Genomic DNA, 24697 nt, shown 5'->3' with positions numbered 1-24697 from the left:
GGGAGTGAACAAGTCTCTCACATAATGACTTTGATTCAAGGAGGAGTACAGGCCCTGTACACATTCAGTTCATTGAATTAATGAATAAAGCATTTATTAATCACTTAACTGGAAATACAAATACAAAGTAAGACAGTTGCTCTTCTCAAGAACTCACATTCTAATGGGTGAGACATTATATGAAAAGTTTCAGCCACAAGTCAGATGAAAAGGTCCCATAGTCCTTAGGGTGCAGCAGTGAAGCTTTTTCTTTAATGCCATTTCCACTGAAATGATTGGAAATTTCTGATGATAAGCCATTTGACAGAGCCAAGGAATCTGGTGGCATGAACTTTCTTTTCTGGTTCTTCAATGGGTGTGACAATAGTAACTGTAGGAGCCCTTGCCAGGCTGGATCTTCAGAGGCACTGATTCCCAGGATGATGGCTACAGGTATTAGGCTGGATGTATTGTTATTCCCAAGCTTTTGGATTTGGAGTCATGGACTGCCTCCATTGGAGTCTGACAGGAAATGGTGGATAAATGGTGGAGATGGTAGTTTGCCTTGTCTGGAACATGCTGCCTCCTGGGTTTCCCTCAAGGGGCCTTGCCTGAGTTGTCAGTGGCAGTTGGTTGACAGTTGATGGGTTCTTTCTCCATGGGAGTTGCCTGCTCAGATGAAGGCTGTGAGGGCTGGGCTGGAAGCAGGACTAGTGGTCTGGGAGGTGCTATCAAGCCCAGGGTTCTTGGGCTTCTCTGCCCAGTGGTGAAAATTGGTCAGCAGTTATTATTGGTGGTGAGGAAGAAGATGGGTACCCTCTCTACAATGATTTCTCCCTTCAAATATGGTTTCAAGACTGGGGTGAAAGCAGGTCTGGTAGGCTGGGGAATACCAAGAGCCTTGGACCCAGCTGTTTCCAACAAGATCTGAGAAGAGATGGTGATTAAGGTGGTGATAGTGGTTTGACTCAGTGGACACATGCTGCCTCCTGTCTCTCCCTTAGGGTACCTGGCTCCCAAAGATAATTACTTTTAAGTGGATGGGATAATCAATGGAGTCTCACCATTATCCTATACTAGGATTTGAACCCAGGTCTTCTAAATTACAAATCCAGTATTCTATCCAGTATCTTGAGCTTCAGGGTTTCCATTCTTAGAATGTTCTGGTCAACAAGCTACTCAGGGATATAGTGAGAGGAAGGGTGGGAGCAGGTCCTCCAAATAGCAGAGACTGCCTTTAGGAGAAAAGTCTAAATCCTTTCCATTTATAGCCTTTCATGGTGTGACTTCCACTCATCTCCCATGCTTACTATATATTAAATACATTTAATGCCTTCTGCAATTTAGTTAAACTGGCTTGCTGGTCTCCCAATAGGACCTTCCTTCCATCTCTCACTGCTGTGCCTTTGGACAGACTATCTCCCATGTCTGGAACATTTCCAGCTCACCTCTCAGATTCCCTAGCTCCCTTCAAAGCTCAGGTTGGGCACCATCTCCTATCTGAGGTCTCTCCTGCTTCCCCAAGTTGTTATCACTCTCTCTTTCTTGGTGTGATATATAGGATGTATAGCTTCAGAGCTCGAAGGGACCTTTGCTCTCATTTTACAGATGAGGAAACTGAGGCCCAGAGAGTTGAGGTAAATCACCTGGAGTCATAAAGGTAGTATGTGGCAGAGCTGGAGTTCTAACCCAGGTTCTCTGCCTCTAAATCCAGAGTCTTTCCCTCACACCACATACATTGTACTTACTCTTTTGTACACCCCCTGTATCCTGCCCTATCCTCCCCCCATCCAGTAGAATATAAGCTCCTTGAGGACAGGCCTTTTTTATCATTTTTCACTTTGTACCTTCAGTTCCTATCTGCAGATGGTCGTCACTTAATAAATGCTTGTTAAGTTGAATTGCATCAGGACGAAGCAACGATTCTACCTGGGCCTACCTAAGAAAAGCGGCCTAAAAAACAAAGCAAAAACTCTGCAAGAGGCCATGTACCATAAAGGAAAGAGCCCTGGGCTGTGAAGCAGGAGAGTGAGGTGTATGGTGGTGGCCAAATCCCTTTACCTCCCTGGACCTGGACACCCTCATTAGTTCAGTGAAGGCATGGGATTAGATCTGAGAAGGGACCTCCTCAAAATGGGATTCTATTTAGAGGGTCTGTTGGATTTTTGTTTGTTTTTTATAGTTTGTGTTTTCAATCCAACAACGAGGATGTCTTGCATATTGTAGGGGTTGGGTGCTTCATATACTGAATCAAAATGAAATCAACCCTTGCCTTCAAGGACCTTCCATTCTACTGGATGGAGGCAAAATAAATACAATAATGATAAAATAAAAATAAATGCAAGAATAAGTAGAAATCATAGATAATTATAATTAGGGTTATTTGAAGGGGAGGAAGGGGAAAGAAACAACCATTTATATAGTTATAGGTATATTTTATTATATGTAATATATGCTATGTATATTATTACCATGTAATTATTACTACATAATGATATATAATATGTAGTATAATGTTATGTATAATGTTATGCTATATAATATGTTACATGGGGCATGTAGGTGGCTCTGTGTTTAGAACGCCAGACCTGGAGTCAGGAAGACCCAAGTTCAAATCCTACTTTAGCTACTTACAAGCTGTGTGACCCTGGGAAGATCTTAGGCTCTGTTGGGTTCCAGTTTTCTCATCTGTAAAATGAGGAGGGTTGGACCTCAAAAGTCCCTTCCAGCAATAAAGGTGTAATCCCTTACTCTTAAGATCCAAAGGCACCAACCTTGGCCTTGAATATCATCCAGTTGTCTTTCCAAGACTCTAAGGATGGGCAGAAGCCCCCATCACTTTATCCCATAATGCTGCAACAGAGATTCTAAGAGGTGGTGGAGAGAAGGGAATGTATTCCAGGCAGGGGGAAATGAGTTCTTTTGTCCATTCATAGTAAGGTTTTTTCATGGATTCATCTACGCTCTCTCACCCAGTCCCCGTCACAGATGCTTCTCAGTAGTGAGGGTTGCCATCTGTGGCCAGGGAGCAGAGCTGCCCCACATGGGAACTGAACCCCTGGCCTTGGGCTCATTAGCACTCCGACAGATTAAGCTAACCAGGCACAAACTACCCAATTAGCACTCTTCAGATGGACACCTGGTGAGACTCTCCTGGGTGCTGGTTCTCAGCAGGGTTGCATTTAACTTCTGGCTCAGCTCCGCTCCTTTTAATAGCGCCTGGACCCCACCCTCTCTCTCGCCTTCAAATTTTTGAAAAATGTTTTATTCATGTTCTCTTTTTTAACATCACTGTTATGTCACTCCTCAGTGACTCCTGAGCCACCTCCAGTAGACCCCTCACTTATAAAAAATTAATAGAGCCAGGCAAAACTAATCAACACATTGGCCATGATTCCACACCTATAGCCTACCACCTCTGTGTCAGGAGACATCAATCAGTCTTCTGAATCAGCCATAGGCTACTGCACTGATTTTAGTTCTGAAGTCTTTCCATGATGTTTTCCTTTCACCCTCCTCCTTAGCTTTCTTCTTGAACATCCTGGACAGCTGCCTTGCCACTCAGACTGGAGACTGTGCCCTGAATTTCTTACCTCTTTTTGTCCCCAGAACTTCTTACCCCCTGCCCTCAAAGGGCTCCAATAGTTCCACTCACCACTCCTCTAACTTTCTGGATGCCAAAGTTACCTGCTCTGACCTCTACTTCCCAATGTCTGCTGTCTCTCCTTAGAATATAAGTATTTTGAGGACATCTTCACTTCTGTGTTTGTTTCCCCAACACAGCATAGAGTTTGTCCCCTACTAAATGCTTTTTTTTTTTCATTTTTCATTCATTGTGTAAATTTTCTCTTGGTTCTTCTTTTCTCTATATCAGTTAACATAAGCGCTCTCAGGTTTCTCTGAATTCCTCACAACTTATTTTTATTTCAGACTGGACCTATGATTCAACTAGAGGGAATTCCCAATGAAAGGGTGGTTTCTTATGATACAAGGATACCTCATTATATACAGAGGACAACATTTCTTCAGCCATTCGACATTCAACGAGTTCCCAGTTCTTTTGTTTTGACCAGACCTGTAATTTCATAGTGCAGTAAACGACCAATGAGGAAAGTCTCTCTACCGCATCAGAGAGGCCGCTCTTCTTTATGCTGGGCTATTGATAGGCAAAGTGACTTGTCCAGGGTTAAGGGACAGCTAGTGTGTGTCAGAAGCTACTTCAATTCCAATTATTTGCAACTACCAAAAAGTGTTGCCCTGAATAATTTTGTATACCTCTAGTCATCCCTTTTAAAAGACATCCTTCAGGTGAGAGGGGCCTCACTCAAGCACTCAATTCACCAACTGAATATGATTCAGTTACCTTAGAAAACTCTAGCCAATGATAAAGGCCCCCACCATTTCATTGCATAATGCCATGATAGAAGGAAAGAAGGGGGGGAGGTTGCTGGGGAGCTTGAAGTAAACACCAGCCTTCAGCTGGATGAAAATAATTGAGTAACCTCCCTTTGTGACTTGTGGGAAGGGACAAATTGGATAGGTAAATTAGTAGTTAGCAATGACATTAGCGATGACACAGCATTGCCAGTGTGGTCTTTGGGTACAGGGCCCAGGAGGAGCTTGGGTCCCCTGAAGTGAAAGACAGATGCTAACTGTACTGATGCTAGAGGTCCTTGCTTGTAATCATTGCATTTTTAGACAAATGTAATTACTGTGCCTTTGAGCTATTTGGGGGAGGGGAAGAGAGGGAGATAGAGAGATAAGAGACAGAAAGAGATAGACAGAGACAGAAAAAAGCAGAGACAGAGAAAATTCTCTCCCAATCTTGCATTCATCAGAGAATTAATGAAGCCTGGGCACCAGCAGATGATGTAATCCTGGCAGCTTTGTCTATCAGGCTGGGCCTCCTGCCCTGCTGCTAGCTCTCCTAATTGCCAGGGTACAGCACCTGTTTCATCTCAGGAGGCTGGGAGTCTAGCATCACAGGCACCAGCTCACTGTGCCGATGACAAGGAGAACCTGGGTACATTGCTACACTAGACTGAACACCTGGGACACTTGGAGGGGAGATGGTGCAAAGAACGCTTTGTTCTCCTGAAACATTTTTGGGGAGTGGGAGGGGAGAGAAGACTGCATTTATTCCACAGGCTCCTTGAGGCCTTCCCAGACTCATCGCCCTGTGCCAATCAGAGTCAGAGCCCACCAATTTTAGTGGCTGACAGCACCCATATCTCACTCAGGAAGGTTTTCCAGTAACATGTGTTGGGGGGAGGGGTGTATAGGAGAAGGAGCCCTGGTCCTGAAATCCAAACACTTGGACTTATCCTGCCTCTGCCCCTTTACTGGGACTGTTTCCTCATCAAGAGAGTCTACTTAACAGAATGCTGGGGGAAAAGTGCTCTATAAACTTTATCCATGTTATAGAAATGCAGATTATCATTTTGTTGATAAGATGATATTACTTTTTATTAATTAATAATATAATGAGAAGCAGTATGCCAGTGGACCTGGGTTTAAGTCCTGATTTCTGACACATACTGGTGGTGACTCTGAGCAAATCACTTAACTATTCAGTGACCCAGATGAGGTGAGGGTCTCCATCGGTAGAGGGAATTTCTCAATAGGCATTTCCCAACACTGAAAAAAATTTAAAAATCACTAAGCTATTGGTAGGAGGAGAGCCCAGGTGGATGGCTACACTGGACTGAACATTTGGGCAACTTGGACATGTGTAGGAGAGTCTAGACAGACTCCACCGAGTCAGAAGCAACAGCAGCTCCATGAGCTCATTTATGGTTTCTTGTCAGCCCTGGAGGGGCCCAGCAGGCTACCTATGCTAGTGCTGCTACTCTCCCCACTGGGAGGCTTATTGCCTCCATCATGACTGGGCAGAAGACAGCTAGAGTTACCCTCCTAGGAATCTTTGGTATTCATGCTCAGTTCTGGCTCTGTAGTCAACCAAAGAGGCTGAAATAATCATAGAATCCTGGTCCAAACCGGAGAGGAGGGCCCTCTGCTATGCTTGTCCAGAAGTGATCTCACCAAATATCCATGTGCTCCAAAGATTAGACTCTCATTGGTCAGTTCTCCATTCTACTCTCATGATCACATTTGACAATCTTGAGAGGCAGGTACCATTTTGTAGCAGTGACAATGGAGAGGTTCAGAGAGGTTAAGGGGATTCATCCAGCATCGCAGGGAATCTAAGTTTCTGAGGCAGGATTTGGATCCAGCTCTTTCTAACACCAAGTCCAGTTCTCCATCCACCATGGCACTCTTCCCCTCTCTTCAAATGAACATTAGCTTGGTGTCCCAGGCAATACTATAAAATCTATAAGGACCAGGCCATATTTCTTGAGTCTATAGAATCCATCATGGTATCTTACACATACTCAGTGGTCAGTAAATGTTTCTTGAATGGCATAAAGATTTGTAGATTAATTACAATGTGAATAACAAAATCCTAGATTTCTTAGAATTGAAAGAGGCTTTAGAGATGGTTTAGTCTAGTCCAGTCTTGTGCCTGACAGAGAAACTCATCTGGCAATAAGCTGTCAGCCAGCTTCTGCTTGACTATCAACAGTTTCAGGAACCATTGTCTCTCAAGGCATCTTGACCTATCGTTGGCGTGCACTTGTCAGGAAGCTCTTCCTTACCTTGTGCCAAAGGGCTGCCTCCTTGTGATGTCCACCCATTCTAGGGGGACAGAATTATCAAGGGAATCTTTTCTCCATTACCATTTCCTTTGTTTTGATCACAAAGGCCCTCTCCACTGGTTTTCCCTGCTGCTCCTGCTGTTTCTACTTCTGCAGCAATTACTGCTGCTGCTACTGCTGGGGCTGCTGCTGGTTCTCATGAGGTTGCAGCCCCAGAGACTGTTAGATTCTGAAAGGTCCTTTGATATCAATGGATCCCACTCCCTCCTAATCCAAGAAGTATAGTGACTTGCTCAAGGTCTCAGAGCAAGGTCATGGCAGTGGAAGATTGGGATCAAGGTCACCTGAGTTCCAGCACAGTGCTGTTATCTCAGCACCAAGCTATCTCACTAGAAGGTTAGCATCAGAAAGTCTTTCACATCATGAAGTCCAAACTCCACATTTTACATAGGAGAGAGGAACTAGTGGGAGGCATGGGGCCACGGGTGCTTTCTGGTGATCTCCCCACTCAAACTAGTCTTCCTGTATGGACAGTGAAGAATGACAATTGGCACAATATTTCTGAAGATTTTTAAGGTTTTTCCTACTCCCCAGTGAGGGATGTAGCAAAGTGTCATCATCTTCATTTTATAAGTGAGGAAACAGAAGCTCAATGAGGGGATGAGACTTAGCCAGGTTTATTAGAGCTAGGAGGGTAGGGACTCAGTTGTAGGAGTATTTTCTCTCTATCGCTGTCCTTCTGTCTCTGTGTCTTTCTCTCCTTTGTCTCTCTTCTGTTTTTCTGTATCTGTCTCTGTGTGTATCTCTCTCTGTTTCTCTTATCCTTTCATCCTCTCTCTCTCTCTCTCTCTCTCTCTCCCTCCATCCATGAAGTAGAAATGAAAAAAAAAAACTCTGGCACCTTACTGTTCTTTCTCCTTTTGAAGTCTTTTGTCATGCCATAAGGGCTGAAAGTCAAGACGCATCAGTTCAGGTCCAGCTCTGACGTTTACTGTGTGATAGCAGGTTAAACATTTCCGCTCTCTAAGCTTCAGTTTCCTTGTCTGTGAAATGGGGGTAACAATCCCTACTGTCTCTACTGAGTCATTTCAGTCATGTCTTACTCTTTATGACCCAATTGGGCAAAGATTCTGGAGCAGTTTGCCATTTCCTTCTCCAGCCCATTTTACAGATAAGGAAATTTGGGCAAACCGGGTTAAGTGACTTGCCCAGGGTCATACAGCTAGTAAGTGTCTGAGGTCAGATGTGAACTCAGGAAGATGTCTTCTTAACTCTAGACCCAGCATTCTATACGCTGCACCAGCTAGCTGCCCAATAATATTTATACTGTCTTGCTTATAGGGTTGTGTTGAGGAGAGCATTTTTGTAAATGGGAAAATGTGATTGGAATAGGAGCTAGTCTTATTCCTGGGGACTTGTACCGGGCTTCAGAGGCTGAAATGGACCAAGGCAGCACGACACAATCAAAAACATCTGTCGTCTAGCTGTGGTGCCTGGTGGTTAGCCCAGGAGCCTGGGGTATCAGAAATTTTGCTTTCTATTTTTAGACCTAAGGAGGGGAAAGCCACTTAACAGTTTTTTGTTATTCTTTCTCTCCTCTCTCTCTCTCTGTCTCTTTCTCCCTGTGTCTCTCTCTGACTCTCTCTCTCTCTCTCTCTCTCTCTCTCTCTCTCTCTGAATCTGTCTCTGTCTCTCTCTCCCTCTTCCTCTCTCCTCACTTCACCCTTTCCCTGTTTCTCTGTGATGGTTACATTGGACCAGAATTGCCAACAATATTTTCTGAGTTTTGGAGCAGAAGGATATTTAACAGGATGCTCCTCCTTCTCTCTCTCACCCTCCCTTACTCCACCCCAGAAGGTATAAGTAATGTTGGTGACCAGATGACACAAGAACGGAAGTGAAACCTAGAAGGGGAGAGCTGAAAGGAGGGTGGCTTAGGGCTGAGGCTGTGAAGATGTGGTAACTGACTCAACCACATCAAACTCAACCTTTGCTCCCACCACATACCTGGTTAGAATGAAATCTTGATCAGCATCTGGAAATTGAAAGTCTCATCTCTAAGAGGAGATCCCACTGTACAGTGGAGGGAACTCTGGTTTGGGACTCAGAATGAAGGAGCTGAAACCCAGCTCTGTCTAAATTTTATATTGTAATATCTAGGATTCATGACAGAGTTCTCCAACTCTGACATCTATGCCTTAAGATCTTTTCTCTGTTCTATGTCCTATGTTCTAGGCCATGTTCTAAGTTGCTTTCTCTTTCTGACATTCTAAGTTCTAAGGTTCCTTTCAGCTTTGACTTTCTGTGTTCAAAGTCACCTCCTAGCTCCAACATTCTGTCATATGTTTTGTCCAATATTCTTTGTCATAAGCTATGTCACCTATCTCCAGCTCTAATATTCCATGTTCTGTGTTCTAAGGTCCCTTTGAACTGTCATATTCTCTATTCTAAGGTTCCTTCCAGTTCTAATATTCCAGGTTCTAAGGTTCCATTCATTTTTATTTGGCCATCCATCTTTCTAAGGTACCTTCCTCTGTGTTCTTGGTTGGAAGGTATCTCCTCCACCCAGCTCTAGTCTCCTATGTTCTAAGACTCCTTTCAGCTCTAACATTCTATTCTAAGATCCCTTCTAGTGCTGATATTCCAAGTTCTAGGCTTTCTTCCATTTCTCTAAAATCCTAGGATCCCCAGAAGAGGATAACACCCATCTTCAATATGCTTAACAGTTGTCAGGGCCATAAATCTCCCAGGGATGTTACTGAATCTCCAGTTTCCAAATACTCAGAGATTTGAGCAGTCTTCAAGTTGATAGAAATCTTTCTGTGTTTGATCAATCAAATTGTTCCACTGTAATCAGCTCAAGGTTCTGAGGCTCTATCTGTACAGAACAGAGCAAGCTGTGGAAAAAAAATAGTCACTTAACATGCTATTTCCTTCCTCATTTCTGCCCAATTTGTCTTTATTTCTCAATTCCTGTGACTGCTCTGGGGCTGTTGTTGTGAGCAGCCAGGAAGCTGTGAGACCTTTTGGGTTATCTCCAGCAGAATAATGTATGTAAGTTTTACCCAGGGCTGGCCAGGCACCACAAGGGTGCTGGGAAGAGCACAGAGGCTTGAAAAAAAAAACAGAAAAAAAGAAGTAAAAAAGAAAAGACCCCCGAGTTTGAAGGCTTGAGTCCGGGCCCTGCCACTTAACTCTAAGTGGCATTTAAGGTCTTTGAACTTCAATTTCCTCATTGTGGCATTTGTATTATCTATCTTATGGCGTTATTGGGAGGAATCAATGAGGGAGAGGAGAGAGAAGGGATCTATTAAAAATGAAAGTGATATAAAAACAAACTATATCAGTCACTATTTAAAACCATTTTTTAAAACGAAAGAAAAGGAGGATGGGCTGTTTGTAGATGAAGACAAGGAGAGAGAGAGTAGAGGGCTAACTTGGTGGTAGCACTAGTGGGCCTCCAAAAGATTCAGAGGAGGGCTTCTACCATATCAAGTGGCTCCTCCGTAGAGGGTTCCTGGAAAAACTTGGGTAAGAATGGTATACAACCAGACAAGACAGAAAGAGGACATAAACTTGATTGTCAGAAGCCATATCTGCTGAGGCATCAGGGAAGAGAGGGGAAAGTCAGAAACCAGAATCTAGATGCCTGAATTCAAAGCCAAACTCTGCTACTTCCTCACTGTGTGACCTTGGGCCAGACTTTCCCCTTTCTGAGGTTCAGTTTTCTCACCTATAAAATGGGGATGATATATTTGCATTACCTCCCTCAAGGTTCTATTGTGAGGAAGCCACTTGGCAAACAGGAATGTACTGCCTAAATGAGAGTTTTCATTATTACTCAGGGGCCCCAATATAGAGGGTTCTTTCATCCATGAACCAAAGCAGGGTGGGGAAAGTAGTTCCACTGAAGTATCTGTCTCTCTGTAGACAGATTGTGGCACCATTTTACTGGCCCTAGGAAGTAACTATTTAATTCAACAATCAATCGGTCAACCCACAAGTATAATTAAGCATGTATGTGTAAGCATGTATGCAATTAAGTATGCGCATAGCACCTACTGTGTGCCAGGAGCCATCATGAATACTCAGGATATGGTCACTTAGACACGTGGATGAGCAGGGATTTAGCTGATGACAATCACTCTAGCACGATGGAGGACCCTGGTTTTTACCATTGCCCTTGCAACTCTATTATAAGGACCAATAGACTTTATCATCCTCCCTGTAACTTTTTCTCCTTTATGTGCCATCTCTCCAAATTAGAATGTGACCTCTTGAAAGCAAAGACTCTCACTTTTCCATTTGTATCCTCAGCACAGTGCTCTGTCCATAGTAAGCACTTTAATGCTTTTTTTTCATCTGTTCCTGGTTCACTCACTTTACTCTGCATTAGTTCATACAAGCCTTCTCATATTTCTCTGAATCCTTCATATTTGTTGGATTTTGCAGCCCTGTAATACACTTTTACCTTCATATACCACAGATTGTTCAATCATTCCTGAGGGGTACCTGTTTTCAGTCAGTCAGTCAGTCAATGAACGCTGATTAAGGGATTACCATGTGCCACATACTGTGCCATGTGCAGGGAATACAAATATGAAAAAAGGGGATAGTCCCTGCCTGCAAGGACCTTACAATCTAATGACAACACACAAAAGGAAGCTGAAGGGGGGTGGGGTGGGGAGTACCTACTGAGGGGTCTGGAGAAATGCAGAGGAAAGCAGTCAAGCAGGAAGTGCAGACAAGGCTGGCTGACTGCCCTCCTTATATGGGGTTTCTAGGAGGAGCTCTCCATCCCCACCTTCTCTGATCCAAGGGAGGAGTCCCAGGGACAAGGGTTATTGGTGAGGTGTGAGATCTAGGATTGATGTGATCTTATAGGATGATAAGGTTCTCAGGCATAGTGGCAAAGTGCAGAGGGATGCAGCTGGCGGGGAAGGGGGTGGGGAATGGAGATTGTGAAGGGTTGTCAAGCATATCTTGCTACGTATAGGACTTTTCTTTCTGATTTTACCCTCTTCACTCTGGTGACATGACCAGCCTGCCTTTTCTTCTGGTCACACAGGTAGCAAGATTGTGGGATGCCAGAAGTAGAGCTGGCAGGACTCAGTTGGAAGGGCCTCAGAAGTCAGCTAGTTCCAACTCCCTCCTTTTACAGAGGAAGAAACTGAGAGCCAAGGAAGGTGAGTCGACTTGTCCACCAACACATACATAGCAGGACTCTCTTCCGCTTTATAGGGAGAAGAACTGGCCTAATCCAGCCTTCTTGCCATACCACAATGATGCCATTCTCAAGACTCCTCATGCCAAGTCACCACTGGCAATGTGCCAGAACTCACTTCTACCCACCTTGGGTCTTCCCATCATGCCACCTTTCAGTCACTTAAAATTCTGATTTTAGGAGATTCTGGTGTTTCATGACTAACAACCTTATCATCAGCGGCAGAACACTGGTTTAAAAAAAAGAAGGGTTTTTGCAGGAGAGAGCAGTGTGCAATTATTGAAAGTGCTACAGCTGTAGGACCATAGGATCCTTAGATCCTAAGGCAGAGACCTTAAAGGTCATTTAATCCAACCCTCATGTTTCAGATGAGGAAATTTAGGTCCAGGGGAAGTTAAGTGGCTTGGGATCTTGGCTCTAGAGCTGGAAGGGAGGGTAGAGGCTATGGAGTCTTATTCTTTCATTTTACAGAAGAGGAAATTGAGGCTTGGGGAGGTTAAATGTCACACAGCTAGGATTTGAGCCCAGGTCTTTGGACTTCAAATCTAGTGTGTATGCCACACTGCCTCCTTGATCAACTAAAAGTACTACATATTTTTCCAACTTTTTTCCATATTTTTGATCCTATTGAATCTCCAACTCCTTATATTTCCCTGTCTTTGGGAAATTTATACTTCCTAAAGGGACAGGTCTTTGCTCAGGAGGGGCTGGAATTTAGGGCACTGAATTCTGGCAAAAACCCACCTGTGGCCTCATTGGCTTCCTTGGAAGAAAAGTTCCCCAGTTATTTTCAAGAGGATGACTTTGGAATGGATGGTCTGATTTCCCAACAAGGAAAGACATGAATTTAAATCATGCCCCTCCTTCCTCCTAGCCCTCGGTCAGTCACTGTTATCTTCCATCCAGTTCCATCCTCTGAGGCATCATTTTCACAGGATGGAGCTGGGCAGTTTTATGGCAGCATAAAAAAATTATTTCCTTCCTGCAGGAGACTTTTAACTTGAGTGTCATAACTAACTCTGGTCACCTTCTTACTCGGGGCTCTTTCTTACCCGGGAGGTGGGGGCTGGGAAGGGGAATCATTTTTTTACTTTATCCCAGTGACTAATATCAAGGAACTGAAAAGAGTTTCAAGTTAATGATAATGATGAGGATGACAATCCTACAATTAATAATAATAGCTGTCATCCGTAGGAGCTTTTAGGCATGCAAAGCACTTATACACATTATCTCATCCAAAAAAATGCATAATTTCGTACAATCACAGATTCAGAGCTGGATAGGACCCTAGATTTGATTCAATGCCCTCATTTTACAAGTGAGGAAAGTGAGTCCTAGGGAGGCAAATGGGCTTCCCCAGGGTCACACAGGGTGGAGAACAGACACAGAGTGTCACATTCCGTCCACATTCCATCATAGAAGGTAGGAATCACAAGACCATAGATTTAGAGATAGACGCAGCTGCAAAAATTTTAAACAAAATATTAGCGAAGAGGCTAAAGCAATATGCCATAAGGACAACACGCTGAAACCAGGTTGTTTTTATACAAGAATGCTGGGTTTGTTTCATATTAGGAAAACTATAAATTTAATTAACCATGTTAATGACAAAATGAACAAAAATCATATCATGATGTCAGTTGATGCAGAAAAAGCTTTTGAGAAAATACAACACCCATTTCTGTTAAAAAACACCAGAAAATTAAGGAATAAATGGACCTTTACTTAAAATGATGACTAGCATATATCTAAAACCAAGGGCTACCAATACGTATAACAGGAAAAAAGTCCGAATCCTTTCCTAGAAAATCAAGGGTAAGACAACAATGTCCACGATTACCGCTTCTGTTTGACATAGCACTAGGATTGCTGGCTATCGCCAAAGGACCGCAAAGGAAATTTGAGAGAATAGTATAGATAAAGATGAAACAAAATCGTTTCTCTTTGCAGATAATATAATGGTTTATCTAAGAAATGCTGAAGAGTCAACTAGAATAAATTGAAACAATGACCAACTTCATCAGACTTGAAAGATATAAAATAAAATCCACACTAATTGTTAGTATTTCTATGTAATAGCAACACAATTTAGCAAAACAAAATAGAAAGGTAAGCTATATTTCAGATAATTATTGATGTATAAAATACTTGGAAGTTTGTCTATTAAGATCCACATAAATACAACTACAAACCTCTGTTTGTACAGGAATAAAGACAGAATTATTAGAGAAATATCCAGTGTTCGTGGGTAGAATAAGGCATTATAATGAAAATGACCAACTACCTAAATTAACTTATTTAATCAATACCATATCAATCAAATTATCAAAGAATGACTCCATGGAATTAGAGAAAAGAAAAACAAAATTCATACTCTTTGCCTGCTATGAATGGCTAGGCCTATTCCCAAAAGGAATTAGAGAACTAAGAAAAGGCTCTTTATGTACAAAAATATGTGTGGCAGCTTTTTTTTTCTTTTTGCACAGAGGCCTAAACTTGGAAACTAAAGGGATGCTCATCAATTGCAGAATGGCCGACTCAGTTACACCATATGGATTCACAGAGGACTACTAGTGTGCTGTAAGGAACGAAGAAACAGATGACTTCAATGAAAGATGGAAACACTGATGTGAACTGATTCAGAGTGAAGGAAGCAGAACCAGAACTATAAAGTCAGTATGAAAACACACAGTTCTGAAGGGTTTTACAAACCAACAAGGAATGAAATAAGCAGAATTGGGAGAACAATTTAGATGATAATATTGTAAAGACAAACAATTTTGAAGACGGGAGAACTCTGATCGATACAAGAACCACCCATGATTCTAGAAGACTCATGGGGAAGCACACCATCCACATCCCGATAGAGCTGATAGATTACCTGTGCAGAATGAGCTGGATACATTTTTGTATGCCATCAAGAAGGGATTTTATTTTACTTGACTGTGCATATTTGCTACAAAGAACCGACTTTTCTTTTCTCTCTTTTTTAAAAGCGGGGTTGTGGGTAAGAAGGAAAGAAAATAGATTTCTGTTAAAAAAATAAAAATGCAATCACTAGGGAGGTGCTACAGATGTGGGGTGTTAACGTGTGCTTTCATATGAGATAACTATTGTTAGTTTTGCTTAATTGTTTCATTTTCTTTCTAGAGGAGTATGTGCATGTGTGTGTGTGTGTGTGTGTGTGAGAGAGAGAGAGAGAGAGAGAGAGAGAGAGAGAGAGAGAGAGAGAGAGAGAGAGAGAGAGAAATTTGTAAATACTTGTAATATAAAAACAAAATATGTCCAAAAAAGACCTTACATTTCAAAATAGAGATGGAAGGAAGCTGAGGGATAATTGAGTTGACTCCCTTATTTTTCAGATGAGGAAATGAGAGCTTACAAAGACAAAATGAGCCTAGAAAACAAAAGAATAGATGAACCTTTACTGAAAATGAGGACTAGTTTATAGCTAACACCAAGAGCTACCATTATGTATAATGGAAATACGCCAGAATCCTTTTCAATGGTCACCCCCAGTTAGTGTCAGAGGCAAGATGCCTCTGTATGGGACATTCCATTAACAGTGGGACTTGGATTGGAAGAGTTAGGTTTGAGTCCCAGCTCGGATACTATTTTGTGACTTTGGTGGCTCACTTCTCTGAGACTTAGTTTTTCTCATCTGCTAAATGGAGATAAAAATACCTGCACCCTCAGAGGCACATTGTAGGAAAGGCACAAAACATCACTCGTACTGGGATAAGCTGTAGCCATGATTCCTACATGGCAGGCACAAGGCCCAGAGCAGAAAATGGGCTGCCCAGCGTCACACAGCAACATGAGGACCAGCAGTCAGGTATCCTGTCTCTTTGTCTAGGATTCCTCCAATCACACCTTCATTGAGGACAGTCAGAAACTAAGGTACAGGAGAGTAAAGAGGGTGAGGGTCTCCCATGAGGCCCAGGTGTGTCTGTGGAACATTCAGGACTCAAGAAGACCTGGGTTTGAGTCCAGGCTTTCCTATGTGACCTTGGGCATGGCATTTCCCTCTAAGTCTCAGTTTCTTCAGCTGTAAAATGAAGGCATTGGAGGCTTTTTTAGTTTGAATACTCTGTACTTGTGATATTCTATATTTTTATTATTACAGCTATTCATTATGGTTCCACATTTTATCCATCCTATAAACCTATAGACCATAGTATTGTTTCATATAGGAATATGTTTTCATATAGGAATTCTGAATAGGACTTTTAACTCAGAATTTCTTTTCATTTCTGCGTTGTAGCATTTTCCATCACTTGATTTTGAAACAATAATAACAAAATAATAGCTACCATTTATATAGAGCCTACTACGTGCCAGGCACTGTGCTGATTGCTTTACAGATATGATCACAACAACCCTGGGAAGGAGGCGTTAATATTTCTATTTTTATTACTATTTCTACAAAGGTAGAAACTGAGGCAGGTAGAGGTGAAGTGACTTGCCTAGGGTCATACAGATAAAAAAAGTATCTGGAGTCAATTTAATTAAATTCTAAAATTGTCTTTTATTTTTTCTGAGACTTGAGTAGATCATTGAACTGAGACAAATCCTAACAATTCACCCAATTTATCCTTCTATTTTCATCAAAATATAACACTTTGTTAAAATAACAGTAGGCTTCATTACTAGAAATTTTCTATAAACTTTATTCTACAAAATTTCCTAAATGTTATAAACATTTTACAAACCTTGTTCAGCAAAATCAAGACAAGAAAAAAGCAGAACTTAAAGCAAGTCAAACAGGCACAAATACAAACATTAAACCTGTTTTTCTGTGTGTATAATCATGAAAATCAACTTATCAATGACTTCTTAAACGACTTTCAGCTTTCTTTTTTTCCTGTTCATAAAAACCTTCATTTTCTTTCTCCCAGGGTGCTTTCAGGAATCAAGATGCCTCAGACTCTGAGTCTGTTCCAGCTTCGCAGAAAGCCATTTGTGATTTAGGTATTAAAAGTCATCATGGGAGTCAGGTCTTCCTAATTAGCCAGTCCCTCTCCTGAAAGAAGACTATCTTGACTATTTCCCAGGAGGCAATCTCCTCCCCTCCTTGATTTTTCCTGTTCCAGGTCAGAGAGACAGGGTCAGGGAAGAAGATTCTACTGAATCTCTGTCCTGCTCTAATCTCTTCCAATCACACTCCACACTCCTTTATTTTTTAAGTCATCTTAGAAACTCACTTTATTTCCTCTCAATGTTTATTTTCAATACTAAATTTTCATTGAATCACTCCTTTTAAACCTTATACTTTCTGTGGTTTTTACAACCTGCCTTCTGTTGGCATTAATGCTTTTTTTCTTAAAAAGAAAAGATCTTTTATCCTCTGAACATTTAAATACACATTCTGACCAGAACAGGTGTTAAACCAGGGCTACTCCACAGCATTCTACTCAAAAACTTTTAGTGACATCTTATTTCCCATTGGAAAAATGCAAAACCCTTAGCCTGGCATTTCTGCCTTGCTATAAACTGGTTCCACCCTCCCTTTCTAGCCTCCCATCAGGATCTCAGTAGCTCATAACGTCTTCAATATCTCATCACTGGCAGGAGTAGGAGCAAAGAGTGATAGGCAGAAGGAGGCAAATCTAGGTTCAACGTAAAGAAAAGCTCCTTAATAATAATACATGCTTGTTTGGGTTCTTGTTTTATAATTAGAAGTAGAATGGGATGCTTTGGGTTGCAGTGAGTTTTCCTTTCACTGGAGGTCTCTGAAAAGTGGTTGAATGATCCCACACCAAACATGGTAGAGAGAGGATTCTTTGATGAGGTCCCTTCCAACCTTCTGATTCTGGGAAGCATGTCTACTCTGCTACAACGAGCTTTGGCCATCTATCCCAGTTATTAATCCAGAAAGTAGACTCTTTAGGGTGGTTCCCCTGATGTTATCAGTTCCATTGTAGGACTGACTGGTAATTAATTGCAACAATGAGGAAGGTATATACTTAGCCTTGCCTCTTTTCCTGCTCTGGAATTCACAGAATTCTTTGGCACCTGGGTGTTTGTGTTTTCCATTTATGTGTCTTTGTTTTTTAACACATTTGGTTTGAAGGGTTTTTCTGGAACATGAAGAAAGGCTTTTTTTTTTCCTTCTCCTCTTCTAAGATCTCCAACATGGTTAATTTCTGATGACCCAGAGAGGCTTTGTTGAGTTTTTGAAAAGGCCATCAAATTTCAGAGTTGGAAGAACCGTTAGAGATCATCCAGTTAAATCCCTTTGTTTTTCAGATAAGGAAGCTACCAGGGAGGGGAAGGACCCTTGGACAAAACCACTTCCACTCATGCTTTGATGGACCTTTGATCTCATAGGTATGAATATTCTTTTCACACAGCCAAAGTATTGCTACTTACTTCCTGTATGACCTTGGGAAAGCCACTTACCTTTCCTAGATATCAGTTTTCGTATCTAGAAAATGAGGGGGTTGAAACATGACCCATGACTGCCCTTCTCACACACACTCTTCATGTCAGCCAAATGCTCTCTCTGCGGCTTCTCACACACAACACTCCACCCACCCCACCCCCATCTCCTTGACTTTACACATGTTGCTCACCCTCCATGCCTAGACTACATTCCCTCCTCCCCTCTGCCTCTTAGGATCCTTGGGCCCTCCAAAGTTCAGTTCAAGATCCCCTTTCTCCATGAACCTTTCCTGGTCCCTCGTACTCATTATTTTGGGCTTTGTTCCTTGGGTGTATTTTGTACATGGAGTCAAAATAGAAACCAGTCCATGTAGAGTGAAAAGTGAGTATCCCAGAGAAGGAAATGGAAACATTCACGATAGGGGTGAGGAGGGGCCACCATGGACCTAATGAGGAATTTCAAAGAAGAAAAGCAATTCAAGGAAATGTATGAGAGGAAGGAAAGATAGGCTGGTCCTAGGGTGAGGGGCAGAGAAGGAGTGGGGGAAGATCAGGTAGGCACTCTTGTGATGGCAGGAGAAGCCTAGAAAGGCCTCCAGCATAGTGACAACTTACAGGAAGAGGCAGGCAAGAGTCGTACAGGATGGAGGGACAGGCACAGAGGAGGCATGGTCTGCAGCACTGAGGAGAACTTCAAATTGAGGAGGATGTCACAGAGTGTATTTTGTATGCACTCATGTGTAGAAAGGGCAGCTAGGTGGCTCAATGGATAGAGCACAGGAGACATGAATGCAAATCCAGGTCTTAACCTCAGTCTGCCTCAGTTTCCTCACTTGCGAAATGGAGACCATAATAATACTTCCCACCAATTTTTGCATCAAGATAAAATGAAATGATGTCTGTACAGTATATTGCAAAACTGAAAGGATTTCATTAATGCTAGCTATAGTTATGCCATTATTACTTTAAGCTCCATGATGGCAAGAACGTTTTCCTTTTTTGTCTTTGTTCTTGTATTTGCGCCTTGTCCAACGCCTGACAAAAACTTGCTGTTGTTGAGTCGTTTCAGTCCCGTCTGATTCCTTATCACCAAATTTGGGGTTTTCTTGGAAGAGATACTGGAGTGGTTTGCCATTTCCTTCTCCAGCTCATTTTACAGATGAGGAAACTGAGGCAAATAGAGTTAAGGGACTTGTCTAGGATCACCCAGCTAGTAAGTGTCTGAGGCCAGATTTGAACTCAGGAAGATGAGTCTTCTTGACGCCTAGCCCAGTTCTCTATCCACTGCTTCACCAAGAGTTGCTTTTAAAGTGCTTAGGTATTTATATATACACAATACACACACACACATATGTGTATGTGTGTATATATATGCATACAAATACATATGGTTTTGGTTTTCCAAGTCACCTTGTTGCCTGCAGGGATCCTTATGCCCTATTTAGCAGCCCCTGCTTTTATCTGAATTTGACACCCCTGACCTAGACCTTCCCATATTCAGTGAACATTTAGTGCATTTCTAGGGCTTGATCTGCCTCAGTTTCCTGAATTGCACAATGGGGATAATAACAACCCCTACCTTCCAAGACTGTTGTGAGGATAAAATGAGATCGTATTTGTAAAGTGCCTCAGCACAGAGTCTGGCACATGACAGACTTTATATAAATGTTAGCTATTATTATTATAACATTTCAGCTATTCTCCCGCACTCTTGCCCATCTCCTTTTCCAATTATATCTTCTCTCCATTATGCCTTTGATATCTTAATGATGTCAGATGGCCAAGTTCACACAATTAGCAAATGGTGGATCTGGGAGTCAAAGAAATGGATGCATAGACCTGTACCTCCCAATCTTCATAGAGATTCATTTGGGCCTTCAGTTTCGTTAACTAAGTATAACTTGGTACTTGGGAGTACATCCATAATTAACCATCCTATCACCCAGGGCAAATCCTGCTGTAGGATGAAGAGACCTCAGACCTTGAGACATGAGATCCTTTAGATGAAGCATTCTAGGACTGCCATATTGGCAGGGTGGAGATTTGCAGGCAGAGATGTCCGAGACACCAATCCCTATGGTGGAGAGCCTGGGCTGCTGAAGTTACTGCTGCAGAAACTACTGCTGTTAAGGGCAGCTGGGTAAGGCTTAGGTGCAGCTGCTAGCCTGGGACAATAAGCTACTGTTTGGTTGCTCCCTAGGTGAACTAATTATTCCTGCTAACTTAGTGCTGAGATCATTTCTTTCTCCCAACTGAAGGAGTACAACTGCTACTTGCATTCTTTACATTTTGAGACTCTGGGACAAAACCCTATCACTCCACCCTGGTCAGAGCCATTTGGAAGCCAGGAGTACAATTACTGGGAGACATACAAAATGTAGATGAGATATGGTCCTTGACCTCAAGAAATGAAGTTTAACAAAGAGGAAATGGCACAAACATAAAGGGGGGAAGAGGGGATCCTAAATCAATCAATTCATAAGTGTTTACTAGGCTCTTACTATATTCCAGGCACTGTCCTAGGCACTGGAAATGCAAAGATAAAAATACAACAATTCCTGAGGGAAACAGCACATACAGAAATAAATACATCCAGTAAATTCAAGTAAATTTTTGGAGAAGAGGGCATCTGATTGACTGGGGAAGGAATCAGGAGCTTCCCCATTCTCGCTTCATGTAGAAGGTGTCACTTTTGTAGGAAATAAATCCTAAGAGGAGATGCCCAGTGGGAGGGTATTCTAGGCCAAGCCCTGCCATTAATTCACTTGGTAATCTTGTGCAAGTTGCTTCATCATCCTGGAAGACAGTTTCCTCATCTGTAAAATGAGAGAGTTGGACTAAAATAACAAGAACTGACCCTTGTGCACTGTTTTTATGGGCTTGCAATGTATCTTACATAATTTGGAGCTCTAGAGTTGGAAGGTCTGGATTCAAATCCTGCCCATAATGTGTTTTACCTGTATGACCTTGGGCAGCAGTTGACTCCCATCCTTGGGTCTCAGTTTCCTTATCTGTAAAATGAAAGTGTTAGAATGGATGGCCCGGGAGGCACGTCCAGCTGAATATCTGTGGTTATCTTGGTTAAGTCCCACAACTCTGTGAAATAAGTGGAAAGATAATTGTTGACATTTTACAAATAAAGAAATTAAGGCGTGGGGGTTAAAAGACTTGTGCGAAGTCACCAGCTAATAAGTGTCAGAGGTAGAATCTGAACTCAGGCCTTCTTGGGTCCAGGTCCAGCAGTCTGTCTACTATATAAGAGTTTAAGGAAAACTCTGAAGTTCATATAAAAAGGCATTTTATCTCTACAACTTGATGACTCTAAGTGCTGCCCAAGTCAGCACGAGGCCCCAAGGGAAATGAGTTTCCAAATAACATAGACAATTTAGAAAGAATTTGGAAAGAAGGTCTCCTCCTCCCCCAACCCCCACCACTGTCTGTTTCATTGCCCCCCACATGGGAGCCCAGTTGCTTAATGAAAACCCTGTGTGGCCTCACGGCTCACCATTAACAGCAGTTACCAGTCTGTTACCCCAGAAGAAGTCAATGAAAGGCATAACAAGGAATCCAGCCCAGCCTGAAGAGAGGGGGGCTCCATGGGCACCCTGGGACATGTTGGCAGGCCTCTGCCTTTATGCTCAGCCATTAAGGCTCAGGTCACCAGTTTTACCGGGGGAGGCAGATTCTTCTTAGCTCTATTTTGGAATAACCCGTGGCACTGAAGTCAATGTGCCAGCCTCTCCCTCCTCCAGCCAAGACCCTGCAGTTAAGTGAATAGCTAGCTGTATATGGTATTGATTCTTTCTGCTATGTGCACAGGGAAAGACAGCGTTAAGCAAGAAAACTTTCAAGCAAAGAGGAAATCATTCTCTTAATCCCCTCTCACTGGGCAATCAGACTGACAAAAACCAAGACCATCAAATTTCCCAGGACATCAAAAATTCAGTCAGAGGGAGATAAAGATTTTTTCCAGTCTGTGCACCCAGAACAGTTGCTGGGAGGACAAAGCATTGGAAAAGATGGGGCCACAGGTAAATTGTCCTTGGCAGAATTCCTGCGGCTGGAATGGGCATCTCATCCAACTAACCCCCTGCCTCTTAAGATGGGTCTGTGAACAAAGGCTCCTCGATCTATCCCAATCTGAGAGATTTGGCAATCTACATCCTGACTTTCTCTGCATGGGTAATGTTGAGGAAAAAAATTGCAGGGGCTGAGACACTTTCTGGGTTGGCACCTGGCTTGGCACCCATCACTACCATACACCATCTTGATTTTCTACTTGGTTGAGTCTCCATGGAGCCCCCCACAGCAAGTGATACATCCATGGGCCAGCTTTACCCAGATGGTTTGCTGCGATAGCTACCTGGGCTATGGTAATTAACGAATGTCACCCCTAAGTGACTCTGGATGTGTTGAGGTGGAATGCTACTGTAAAATATTTTCATGCCACAGGAAAGGACAAATCCCGAGAATTCAAAGAAAAATGGGAAGAGTTGTGGGAAGGGAACAGAACTTAGGTAACAATAACTACAAAGACAACGACGATGCAAATTAAAAGAATAATAAAATGAAACTAAATTCTATGGAATTATAATAAGCACCCCTGGCCCTAGAAAGGAGATGAGGAGTGTATCTCCCTGTTGTATGACCCTGGACCAGTCACTTAATCGGTCAACAAACATTTATTAAGCTCTTAGAAGGTGTCAGGCAGGACAAAGAATGAAACAAAGCCTGCCCTCAGTGATCTTACATTCTGATGAGGGAAACTGGCCCCTCTGGATCTTACCTTCCTCATAGATGGTCTATAAGGTCTCCAGCTCTAAATACAGGAGCCCATGACTTTTTAACATTATATTTTATTTTCTCAAACGGCAAAAATTCATCTTCCCTCCCCTTCGAGCATCCCCCTAAAAGAGGCTTCCCTCAGGTCACAGAGCTAACAAGTGTAGTATGGGAACCCAGGTCCTTTGACTCAAGAGCCAGAGCTCAAAATTATAATAGGCATAGATAGCCACTAGAAATTCAGGCAAATTGTGAAGGAGGCTAAAATGGTCTTTGGAACTCTCCAGGTCCGACTTCCTAGGCCCTGTTTACATTTCCTAGGTCTTATTCAACCACCCAGAGTACTTCCAGCCTGGTGCTATTGAAACTACCCTCAGAAGTAGATCTGATACTGGCTACTGAAAGCATGAAGTCAAGTAAATGGGTTACCTCTTCAATGAAGAATTTGAATATGAAACCTTATCTCCCATCTAGTCTGGTATCCTGAAGAAAATGCAAGGTTCAAGACTAGGGACAAGTTCTGGAGTCAGGACACCTAAGAGGTATCAGATTCATAGGGTCATAGACTGAGGGTTAGAAAGGACCTTGGGTTATCAAGTCTAATCCCTCTCATTTGACAGATGAGGAAACTGGGAATCAGTGAAGTCCAGGGTCTCACACAGCTACTAAGTGACTGTGGCAGGATTCAAACTCAGGTCTTCCTGACTCCAAGTCCAGCATTTTATTCATCCCTGTGCCACCCAGCTGCCCTGGGTACTTCATTGGGCCTCAGTTTCCACATTTGTAAAGTAAGAGGACTGGATGATCTAGAGTCCCCTCTGGCTCAAATTCTGTGGGCTCCAGATGTGTGATTTCATCAACGTGGAGGAATTCCCAGTGTGGAAACTCTCTTCACTGATACAAATCCTTTTCTTCTTTGTGACTTGGAGTCCAGTGGGGGATGCCTGGGATATTAATTGATTTGTCCAAGGTCAAAAACGCAGAGATTTAACAGAGGGAGGACTGGAACCAGTGCCTTTCTGAGGCCAAGACTACACCGAGGTAGGTGTTTCTTGAAAACCTAGGATCCCTTAACAAAAGGAAGTTTGTTTGCCTGGCTCCTCCACCCATCTTCCCAGTAACCTTCCTTTATCCTCTGCTGCCCAGCTCCTCAAATGATTATCCCCCACCTTGACCTCAGATAATGACCTCTCTGCGAATGACGCCATCTGAGTGCATCTAACAGAATCCTGCTAAGTGATAATCAAAGTCAAAAGCAAATGAGGAAAATGAAATCATTTTTCCAGGGATTTCTTTTCTTTTTTTGGAGGGAGTGGGTTGGATAAGGGATAGGAATCTTTCTAAAATGTCTCTTTTTTTCTAAGTACAGCCATTGTTAGAAATTCAAATAGAAGCTATCAGACATCAGGCTGTATAAAACTGGGACTGAAACAATGGAACGACGGCATATCCTTTGAGAATCTGCTCCAGAGTTTGTCTAATGTTTCCATCTACATTTTCAACTGGTGGTGTCTAGAGTCCCTGAGCCTGCTACATCATCATTAAGGACCAGCCCAATCATTCCTCCTGATGCTCGTTCTCCTCCGCACCTCCTTCCACACCATTAACACAGTTGTTGTTGTTTCGGAGAGGCTAATTAACTTTACACAGCACGAATCAGCCACTAATTGGA

General features: G+C 42.5%; 1 long non-coding RNA gene across 1 annotated transcript; it reads left to right on the top strand.

Moving 5' to 3' along the window:
* The first annotated feature begins 263 nt into the window (after positions 1-263).
* On the top strand, positions 264-14918 carry LOC140512012 (uncharacterized). Its single transcript, XR_011969748.1, has 3 exons — positions 264-432; positions 11704-11821; positions 14346-14918. It is a non-coding gene; the product is annotated as an uncharacterized lncRNA (long non-coding RNA).
* The last annotated feature ends 9779 nt before the right edge of the window (positions 14919-24697 follow it).

The sequence above is a fragment of the Notamacropus eugenii genome, chromosome 6, assembly GCF_028372415.1.
Source record: "Notamacropus eugenii isolate mMacEug1 chromosome 6, mMacEug1.pri_v2, whole genome shotgun sequence".
Taxonomy (NCBI): Eukaryota; Metazoa; Chordata; class Mammalia; order Diprotodontia; family Macropodidae; genus Notamacropus; species Notamacropus eugenii.
This window is presented reverse-complemented; position numbering and strand designations above follow the sequence as displayed.